The sequence below is a fragment of the Arachis ipaensis genome, chromosome B06 (genome assembly GCF_000816755.2).
Source record: "Arachis ipaensis cultivar K30076 chromosome B06, Araip1.1, whole genome shotgun sequence".
Taxonomy (NCBI): Eukaryota; Viridiplantae; Streptophyta; class Magnoliopsida; order Fabales; family Fabaceae; genus Arachis; species Arachis ipaensis.
Window position 1 is genome coordinate 56,019,766 of NC_029790.2, and position 11,540 is coordinate 56,031,305.

Genomic DNA, 11,540 nt, shown 5'->3' on the forward strand with positions numbered 1-11,540 from the left:
TAGTTTTATTTCAAATAAATTGACATGTGGTTGCATTCTAAGTTTGGTGTTGCTATGCAACAAAATTTGGTTCTAATCCTTACAAGATACTTGCATCAATTCCAAGTGAAAGTGTCACACTAAGTTTGGTGTGCCACTTATTCTTTATGCAAAGTATTATGCTCACCTTCTTAAGTTGCAATCACAATGTCTCTGTCTCTTGTGCCTTGATTATTATCTTTAATTTTGCTTGCTTAGAACACATGTACTACTAACTTTTCATTGTGTAAGACATTCATGATCCATCTTAGCCCCATAGCCATTGTTCTAATTGTTGCTTGAGGATGAGCAAGCATTCTGAGTTTGGCAAGGGAAGGAAGAAGAATAGAGGAAAAAGGACAACAATAATGAAGATGAACTACAAGGTTGTAGAGTTCCTTTTCTCCTCATTTGTTTCAAGCACTATAAACTGCATGATTGTCTTTACCTTCTCTGTATGCATGTGTGTATGAAAAGGCATAGTTTGATTTCTAAATTGCAACATGATGCTGTGTCATTATGATTACCAACTTGAGTTTTGTGAATTCAAAAGCAATAAAGCATCATGATCATAAACAAACAAGGAATTAAAGAAGAACTTAGCATGTGCATAAAAGTATTGGAAAGCTAGTATGTTTGATTGTTGCTTAATTGCATTAGATTTTATTTAATTGAAGTTTTCATCTAGCACGTTTTGCACATTCTGTTGGCCACTCAAGTCACTCAAATCACTCAATGCTAGCTTGACTAAACTAATCACCCACTAAAGTTGCTTGATCCATCAATCCTCGTGGGATCGACCTCACTCACGTGAGTTTTACTACTTGATGCGACCTAGTATACTTGCCGGTTAGTTTTGGGTGTTTTGGAAATTCGTTTTTCCACAAATTTTCCCATCACCCAGCACCTCTTTGGGTTACTAAATGCTTTGTCTCAAAGTAGCTCTTGATGGTGGACTTTCAGTTGGCAATCCCGGGTTAGTTAACTCAAGTTGCCGGGTGATGAAGCACCCCTTAGAACCTAGTTATCCAAGCTTATCTTTGTGCAAGAGCATCACAGGCATTTATCCAAATTTGCAGCCATTGGTGCCCAGCCTTGTGTATTTCTTTTTGCTTATTTCTCTTGTATTTTCTTTCTTTTATTTTGGACTTTTTTTCATTTGTCAAGTCTCATGAAATGTAACTCAAGTTCATATCACAAAGTCATGCCTGCATTCAGCCTTATTTATAAATCAACTAATGAACCAGCACATACCACCACATAATCTTATTTTGTCTCATATCATACCAGACTTTTACTCTTTCTCTATTTCACAGTTATTTTTCTTTTATTCAAGCATGAGGAACAAAGCATATAATTCAAGTAAGATGAAAGTGAATCAAGCACTTAGACTAGCAAGCCATAACAGCATGAAAACAAACAAACTCGCAGACAGTAAATGAATCTAAGAAGACACTAATCAACAGGGGACATTTGCACTTTCAATTAACATAGTTGAACTAGAATTAGTTAGAGAACAATACAACCTCTTGGAGTCTATTTGTTTCCTCTGTGTCATTATCATTGTTGGATTCCATGTCCTCCCTCTGTCCATGATGATGTACCTTTTCCTCCAAGAGATTGAATGACTTCCTACAAAAGATATTGAAAGTTGCTTGTTCCCCAAGCCCTTAGGCAACTGGTTAGTGTGCAAGAATTGAGCATGGCATTCAAACTTATTTTGGTGTGGGAACACCAAACTTAATTCCTTGCCAATGTCTCTGATGCAACAAGTTAACCATTCATGAATTCTTTTGTCTTTGCTAAAGGTTATAAAATCAAAGATTAGAAAACAGCAATTTGATTAATTGGTTCATCTAATTGCTTGCAGCTGGTATTATGCAGAAGGTGAGAATATATTTTATGATGAGATTTTGGTGGAACACCAAACTTAGAATCATTCATTCTCCCTTAGATTATTTTGGTGTGCAACACCAAACTTAGCTCCTTGCAATATAGATAAACTAATTAACCTTTTTATTAAAATGGCTATTAAAAGAAAACTACCTCAGGTTGGGTTGCCTCCCAACAAGCGCTTTTTTAATGTCACTAGCTTGACATCTTGTTCTTTGATCATGGAGGCTGAAAAGCATAGTGCCTTAGCTTTTCTCCTCTTACTGTGAACTTCCTTCCGGTCTCCTCTTTGATGATTTCTAGGTGTTCAAGTGAAAGGATCCGGTTCACAGTATAGTACTCAGATAATTGTGGAGACACCTTCATTGGTTGGGTGTTCAACATCACTTTATCCCCTGGTGAGAAGCCTTCAGTAGGGATCTTCTTATTTCTCCACCCTCTTGGCCTCTTCTTCTTTTCTTTCTCAAAAGATACTCCCTGCCTTGGTGGTTCCTTATCTGAGATGTTGAATTTCTCATCTGGAGGTTTTGGATCTAGTTTCTTCTTGATTTCTTTGGTTTGCTGTACCATCTCTACTACTTTCAAGCATGGATTTAGAAGTCTTGGAGCTAACTCATTGACTACCTCCTTCAAGCTTTGATCCCTAGCTTTATCCTCCATACAATCTTCTTCTTTAGTGGGCTCATGCAAGGTTTTAAAAACATGGAATGCTAGGTGCTCATCATGCACTCTTAGCAACAATTCCCCCTTTTCAACATCTATCAATGCTCTGCCCGTAGCCAGGAAAGGCCTTCCCAGGATGATGGGAGTGTTAGGGTCTTCCTCCATATCCAGGATGACAAAATTAACTGGGAAAAGGAATTTTCCCACTTTTACCAGCACATTCTCTACAACTCCAAGTGCTTGTTGAATGGACTTGTCAGCCATTTGAAGAGTTATTCGAGTGGGATTCAGCTCAAAAATTTTAAGCTTCTTCATAAGAGATAGAGGCATCAAGTTTATACTTGTACCAAGGTCACAGAATGATTTCTCAATAGTTATGTTTCCTATGGCACAAGGTATATAAAACCTTCCAGGATCATCCTTCTTCTCTAGTAGACCTCTTTGGAGAATAACACTACACTCCATTGTCATTTCAACAATCTGTCCTTCCTTCAAGGGTCTTTTCTTTGTTAGCACTTCTTTCATAAATTTGGCATATAATGGCATCTGTTCAAGTGCTTCTAAGAAAGGAATATTGATGCTGAGTGTCTTGAATATGTTCAGAAACTTTGAGTATTGCTTATCCTCGTTTTCTTTTTTGAATCTTTGAGGATATGGAAGTTTGGGGATATATGGCTTCATCCCTTCCTTCTTCTCTTGTAGTTGTGTTTCAGGGATGTCCTTATCTCTCTTTGAGCTTTTTGCATTCTCAGTCTTTCTATCCTCTTCACTTCTCTCTTCTGTCTCTTCTTATGGAACTTATTTGTTGTGTTCTTCCTGATTGATGGCTTCCTTCTCCCAGTCTTCTCACTTCCCACTATGATTGCTTTGCACTCCTCCCACTTTGTAGCTTTTCCTTTGTCCCTTGGGTGGTTTTGAGTGGCACTAGGGGATGCATTTGGTTGCTTCTCACCCATCTCTGTAATTTGTTTAGCTACTTGTTCCATTTGCATCTCAAGATTTCTGATTGAAGCTTCTTGGTTTTTGCTTATTATGGCTTGATCTTTTCTTGCTGCTTCTTGATATTTTCTTGCTGTTTCTTGATCTTGTCTGGCCATCTCTTGATTTTTCATGAGTTTTTCCATCATTATCTCTTGGTGCTTCATCATCTTTTCCATCAATATCTCCAAATTGGAGATTTGTTGAGTGTCTTGTGATGCTTGTGGCTGGTTGTGAGATGTTGAAGGTTGATGATAGGTATTTTGGTTAGTGGTTTGGTTATAACTTGGCAAGGAACTTGGTTACTAGATCATCCCAGTTGTTGATGCTGTCTCTTGGGAAAGATTCCAACCATTGAGTGGCTTTGTCTCTGAGAGAAAATGGAAACAGCAGTAGCTTGTAACTGTCAGGATGCACTCCATTAGTTTTGACAGTGTCACAAATCCTCAAGAAGGTGGATAGGTGCTGGTTTGGATCTTCTAAGGGGCCTCCTCCATAAGAACAATTGTTTTGAACCAAGGTGATGAGTTATGACTTTAGTTCAAAGTTATTTGTATTAACATTTGGGGTAAGGATGCTACTCCCACAATGCCTTGGATTAGCAAATGTATATGAAGCCAATACTCTCCTTTGGGGCTGACCATTGTCGTTGGCTACTCCCACTTGTGGATTTGTTGGATTTTCCTCCATTTCTTGGTTCTCTTCTCAACATCCAAAGTGTTTCAGGATCAAAAGGTGTGGATTTATCGCTTCTTCCTCCTGACATAAACATAGAACCAGGAAACAGAATTAAACACTCTATTGCTAGAGTGAAGTTAGTGTTAGCTTAAGAAAAAATTCAAACAGTTAGTATGCTTAGTAAAAAGAAAAAGAAAAAGTGCTTAATCTAGATCTCCACTTCACTTAATCATTGTCAATCTAATTCAATCCCCGGTAACGGCGCCAAAAACTTGATGTGTGGAAAACGATCCAACACAAAACTCACCGGCAAGTGTACCGGGTCGCATCAAGTAATAATAACTCACATGAGTGAGGTCGATCCCACAGGGATTAAAGGATTGAGCAATTTTAGTTTAGTGGTTGATTTAGTCAAGCGAATCAAGTATTGGTTGAGTGGTTTGTATTTGACAGAAACTAAATTGCTTGAAATGTAAAGGGAGAGGGGAAATTGCAGTAAATGAAAGAGCAAAGGAAGTAAAAGTGCTGAATCTTAGAGTGCAAGTAATATAAATTGCAGAAACTTAAATTGCAAGAAATGTAAATGACTGAATCTTAAAGTGCAAGAAATGTAAATTGCTTGAATTATAAAAGGAATTGGGAATTGGGATTGCAGAATTTAAACAAGAAAAGGTAAATTACAATAAATAGAAGAGTAGAGGATTAATTGAATTAAACTAGATCTCAACAGAAAAGTAAAAATGCTTTGAGAATTTAAAAACAGAGAATGAGCAATGCTTAATTTGCAGCAATTTAAAAGAGGTTGAAGATCTCAAGAGTGAAAGAGACTAGATAACAAGTCTAGATCTCAAATCCTTCCTTGATTCAACAAGAACAATTGCAAAGGAAATAAAGAAAAGCAAATTACAGGAAGAGTAGAGGAATGAAGCAGTAAAATAAACAGAAAATGAAATTCAATTATGCAGAAAAATTAAACAAGATCTCAAGGTGAGATTGAAACAGAAGTTCTTCAATTCTTCACCCAAGATCCAAAGCAAGGAAATTAAAGAGTGCTTAAGCAAGAACCAAGAAGAAGAGAGATCAATTCCCCTTCCAAGTTCTCAGAAATACAAATTCAAAGTAAAGAGCTCAAAAATGAAAATGACAATTAAAAGGAAAATTCAAAGTAAAATCTAAAAGTGTCAAAAGGGTAAAAGTCCTAATTACATCAAACTAACTCCTATTTATACACTTTCTATTCTTGGATTTTGGAATTTGGATGGGCTTTTGATTTGGCGAAGAAATGAATTAAGTTGGATTTTTAATCCATTTTTTTAGCCCAAATGCACCTCCCATGGGTAAGCTCAGTTGGAAAAACCAACTGAGCATTCCATTGTTGCTGCCCGTGTCATTTGGTACGTGCGTCCCAGCCTTGGTGTGTTGATTGCACTAGAGCTCAGTTGGAATTTTGAACTGAGCTCTAGGCCGTGTCATGGTGCGCGTTATACTTGCTTGGCCGTGTCAAATTGCACATGACAAGCTCCCTTGTGAGCTTTTGTTGCGCCAAAGAGTGGGAGAAGGGGGGAAGGTAGTGCTCAGTTGGAAAATCCAACTGAGCTTCCTTGGTGCAGCGCCTTATTTTCAGCCTCAAGGTCCCAGGTTCAAATCCTGGTGGGAGCAAGTGGAGGAAATCTTGAAGCTAATTTCCTTGGATGAGTGGGTGCTCCTCCTTATGTTTTAAGGAACTCCCAGGTTCGAAACTTAGCTCAAGAATTTAAGCTATTTCCTCTTGATTTTCCTTGCAAGCTTGGTGGCACTCCTTCCTTATGTTTCAAGGAATTCCCAAGTTCGAAACTTGGCTCAAGCATTTAAGCTATTTCCTCTTGATTTTCCTTGCAAGCTTGGTGGCACTCCTTCCTTATGTTTCAAGGAATTCCCAAGTTCGAATCCTAGAGGAAGCACTTTAGCTATTTCTCTTGATTTTTTCTTGCAAGGAGTAGCGTGTGGTTCCAAGTTCGAACCATGGAGGAGGCATTTTGGCTAATTCTTCATGATTTCTTTTGTGAGGAACGTTCCTTGCCTTCCCTTGGTCCTTGGTTCGAATCTTGGTGGCTTCACTCATGGGATTTTTGCTTTGAATTAATTTCTTAGAGCCCCCGATAAAGCTCAATTTGTGAACTGAGCTTCATGTTGCCTCCTTGCTTTTTTTAGTGCTCAGTTGACTAAGTGAACTGAGCTTTGTACCTTGCCTTCTCATTTTATCACTTGTGAAGCTCAGTTCACTTTTCCAACTTAGCTTCCATTCTTCCTTGATCTTTGCCACGCTTTTTCTCTCCTTTGAGCACACTTTTTACTTCCTTTGGAACGTCCCTTATGCCACGCTTTTCTTATTTTCTTCTTTCTTCACCTACAAGTAATCAAATCAACCAATCAAAGTATCACCAAATTCACAAGGTTTATAAATCATTAAAATTCAATTAAATTTAGCTTAAACCTCATGATTTAACATCAATTACATGGTGGTTGTTTGATTTAAAGAAGTCGTGCATTTTCATTCCAAATTACTTACTTAGAATGCAAGAAAGTGCATAAAACCTAATAAAAACAAAGAAAAAGGCTAGTGAAACTAGGCTAAGATGACTTGTCATCAAGGACCAACACTTCCCAAAATTTCTTGAAATCTTCAAGAAGTTGGAGATCAATATTCCCTTAGCTGAAGCACTTGAGCAAATGCCCCTGTATGCAAAGTTCTTAAAAGAACTCAACAAAAAGAGAAGTTGGCAAGAGAAGGAAACCATACTTCTTACTGAAGAATGTAGTGCTGTGATTCAAGGAGTTATCACCAAAGCTTAAAGATCCAGGGAGCTTTGTAGTTTCATGTACCATAGGCAAAATGACCCTAGACAAAGCTCTCTGTGACCTTGGTTCTAGCATCAATCTGATGTCGTTGTCAATGATGAGGAAGCTTGCCATAAAGGAACTCAAACCTACCAGGATGTCTTTGGTGATGGCTGACAGATCAATCAAGACACCCAATGGCATTGTGGAAAACTTGTTAGTGAAGGTTGGGAAGTTTATCTTCCCAGCAGACTTCGTAATTCTGGATACAGAGGAAGAAGGAAACAACTCAATCATCTTGGGAAGGCCATTTCTAGCCACAGCCAGAGCCATTATTGATGTAGAGAAGGGAGAGATGATTTTTAGAGTACATAATGAGCAAATGATCATCAATGTTTTCAAATCAATGCAACACCCTCCTGAACAAGAAAATTACATGAAGGTGGACATGATAGAAAGTCTAGTGGAGGAAATGTTAGAAGCCACTTGTCATGAGCAACAGGAAGAAGAGGTGGCAAAAATCTCTAGTGAAGACATGGAGAAAGAGAAGCCAAAACAGGAATTGAAACCTCTTCCCCCTCACCTCAAATATGTGTTCCTGGGAAAAGAAGAGACCCTGCCAGTGATCATTAACTCCTCCTTGAATATGGAAGAAGAAACAAAGCTGATTGAAGTGTTGAAAGCTCACAAAGCAGCCTTGGGGTGGACAATTGACGATATCAAAGGTATTAGCCCAGCCATTTGTATGCATAAAATTTTGCTGGAAGAAGAATCAAAGCCTGTGGTCTAACCCCAAAGAAGGCTCAACCCAGCCATGAAGGAGGTAGTTCAAAAGGAAGTCATGAAGTTGTGGAATGCTGGAATAATTTTCCCAATCTCTGACAGTTCATGGGTGAGCCCGGTTCAAGTTGTACCAAAAAAAGGAGGAATGACGGTCATCACCAATGAGAAGAATGAGTTGATCCCTACTAGGACAGTGACTGGGTGGAGGATGTGCATAGACTATAGAAGATTGAATGATGCCACAAGAAAAGACCATTTCCCTCTCCCATTCATTGATCAGATGCTGGAAAGATTAGCTGGCCATGCCTATTATTGTTTCTTAGATGGGTATTCTGGGTACAATCAAATCGTGGTGGACCCTAAAGATCAAGAGAAAACTGCCTTCACATGTCCATTTGGAGTTTTTGCATACAGGAGGATGCCCTTTGGGCTGTGCAACACCCCAGCCACATTTCAAAGGTGTATGCTTTCCATTTTCTCAGATATGGTTGAAAAATTTTTAGAAGTTTTCATGGATGATTTTTCTGTCTTTGGAAATTTATTTAACACATGTTTGCATTATTTAACTCTTGTTTTGAAAAGATGCCAAGAAAATAACTTGATCTTAAACTGGGAAAAATGCCATTTCATGGTTCCTGAAGGGATAGTTCTTGGGCATAAGGTGTCATGCAGAGGTATAGAAGTTGATAAAGCTAAAATAGAAATTATTGAAAAACTTCCTATACCCGTTAATGTGAAAGCAGTAAGGAGTTTTCTTGGGCATGCTGGTTTCTATAGAAGGTTCATCAAAGATTTCTCAAAAATAGCAAAGCCATTGAGCAATCTGCTAGTGATTGACAACCCTTTCATCTTTGATGACAACTGTAAGCATACTTTTGAAACCTTAAAAAGAAAACTCATCACAGCACCGATCATCACATCTCCTGATTGGAACTTACCTTTTGAACTTATGTGTGATGCAAGTGACCTTGCTATTGGTGCTGTGCTGGGACAAAAGAAAGACAAATTGCACCATGTCATATATTATGCCAGCAAAGTGTTAAATGAAACACAGAAAAATTACACAACCACTGAGAAAGAACTTTTGGCGATTGTTTATGCATTTGATAAGTTTAGACAATACTTGATTGGCTCCAAAGTTATAGTGTATACTGACCATGCTGCCCTCAAGTATTTAATGTCTAAACAGGATTCAAAGCCAAGGCTTATTAGGTGGGTGCTGCTACTTCAAGAGTTTGATATTGAAGTAAGAGATAGGAAGGGAAGTGAAAATCAAGTGGCGGATCATTTATCAAGAGTACCACAAGAAGCCTGTCAAGATAGACCACAACAAGTAAATGAGAACTTTCCAGACGAGCACCTATTCCAAGTTCAATAAACACCCTGGTTTGCTGACATAGCAAACTACAAAGTGGGAAGGAAGATACCTCAAGAATATTCTAAGCAACAAGTGAAGAAGCTGCTCAATGAAGCAAGGAAGTTCTTGTGGGATGAACCCTTTTTATTTAAGAGATGCTCTGATGGAATGATTAGGAGGTGTGTCCATGAAAATGAAATGAGGGACATATTGTGGCATTGTCATGGTTCAGCATACGGTGGGCACTTTGGACCAGAGAGAACAGCTGCAAAGGTATTACAAAGTGGTTTCTATTGGCCAACTATCTTCAAGGATGCCAGAGAGTTTGTTCACAAATGCAATAAATGCCAAAGAGCTGGAGGATTGACAAAAAGGAATGAGATGCCTCAGAATTTCATCTTGGAAGTTGAGCTATTTGACCTATGGGGCATTGATTTCATGGGACCTTTTCCCCTTTCTTATTCTTTCAGATACATCTTGGTAGCAGTAGAGTATGTCTCAAAATGGGTGGAAGCCATAGCCACAACAACTTGTGATGCACAAATTGTCCTTCAATTCCTTAAGAAACATATCTTCACTAGATATGGAGTGCCCAAGGGTCTTGTCAGTGATGGTGGTGGTCATTTCTGCAACAAGCAAATGGAGAAACTCCTCCACAAATATGGAGTAATCCATAAAGTAGCAACACCATACCATCCTCAGACTAATGGCCAGGCTGAATTAGCAAACAGATAGTTGAAGATAATTTTAGAAAAAACAGTGGAAAGCACAAGGAAATATTGGGCCAGGAAGTTAGAAGATGCATTCTGGGCATACAGGACAGCTTCCAAAACTCCCATTGGAAAGTCCCCATTTCAGCTATTATATGGAAAATCTTGTCACCTCCCTGTGGAGCTTGAACATAAAGCTTTTTGGGCCACTAAATGAGTTGGATGAGTTTAGACTAGAAGCTTATGAGAATGCTAAGATATACAAGGAGAGAGCTAAGAGGTGGCATGACAAGAAGATCTCAAAGAAAGAGTTCAAGCCAGGATAGCAAGTGCTCCTGTATAACTCAAGGCTCAAGATCTTCCCTGGCAAGTTCAAGTCCAAATGGACAGGTCCGTATCTAGTAACAAAAGTCTTTCCTTATGGAAGTCTTGAGCTGCTAGATGAAGCCACACAGAGCCACTTCACAGCAATTGGACATAGGGCAAAGCCTTATTTAGGAGGACAATGGGACAAGGAAAAGGAAGTTCAGTACCTGAACTGAACAAACACAGAGAATGTCAAGCTAATGACAATAAAAGAGCGCTTGTTGGGAGGCAACCCAACCTGAGGTAGTTTTCTTTTCATAGCTATTTAATAAAAAGGTTAATTAGCTTTATTTATACTGCAAGAAGCTAAGTTTGGTGTTACACACTAAAACAATATAAGGGAGAATGAAGAATTCTAAGTTTGGTGTTCCACCAAAATCTCATTATAAAACACATTCTCACCCCCCTGCACAAAGCTAGCTTCATGCATTCGAATAAACTAGTTAACTATTCTGCTTTTTACTAGTTTTCAGTTTTATTGCTTTCGAAAAAAAAAAGAAAAAAAAGATTTCACATATAATTTGTTGCATAAGGAACATTGGCAGGGTACTAAGTTAGGTGTTCACACACAAAAGTAAGTTCAAAAGCACACAAATGAGCCTTGCAATTTAACCGGATACCATAAGGGCTTGTAAAAAAAAAACGGGAAAAAACAGCGAAAAAACTGTGAAAAAAATCGGAGGAGCTTGCCAAAGATGAGGCCATTACGGCTTGCCTTTAGGTGTCCTCCTCGTGATAGCGTCATTTAAAGAACGAGGGTCAGCACAACGTAAAAAAAAAATGGAGGAGCCTGCCGAAGATGAGTCCATTATGGCTCGCCTTTAGGTGTCCTCCTCGGGATAGCGTCATTTAAAGAACGAGTGTCAGCACAACGTAAAAAAAAAAAAGGGAAAAAACCAGAAAGAAAACTGTGAAAAAAAACCGAAGGAGCTTCCCAAAGATGAGGCCATTACGGCTCGCCTTTAGGTGTCCTCCTCGGGATAGCGTCATTTAAAGAACGAGGGTCAGCACAACGTTCAAAAAAAAAACCGGAAAAAAAACCGGAAAAAACCGAGAAAAAACTGTGAAAAAAAATCGGAGGAGCTTGCGAAAAATGAGGCCATTACGGCTTGCCTTTAGGTGTCCTCCTCGGGATAGCGTCATTTAAAGAACGAGGGTCAGCACAACGTAAAAAAAAATAAAAAAAAACCGGGAATAAACCAGAAAAACTGTGAAAAAAAACCGAAGGAGCTTGCCAAAGATGAGGCCATTACGGCTCGCTTTTAGGTGTCCACCTC

At 38.8% G+C, this 11,540-nt stretch overlaps 1 pseudogene; it reads left to right on the forward strand.

The window, feature by feature from the left end:
- On the forward strand, positions 8,032–10,439 carry LOC110263753 (annotated as a pseudogene).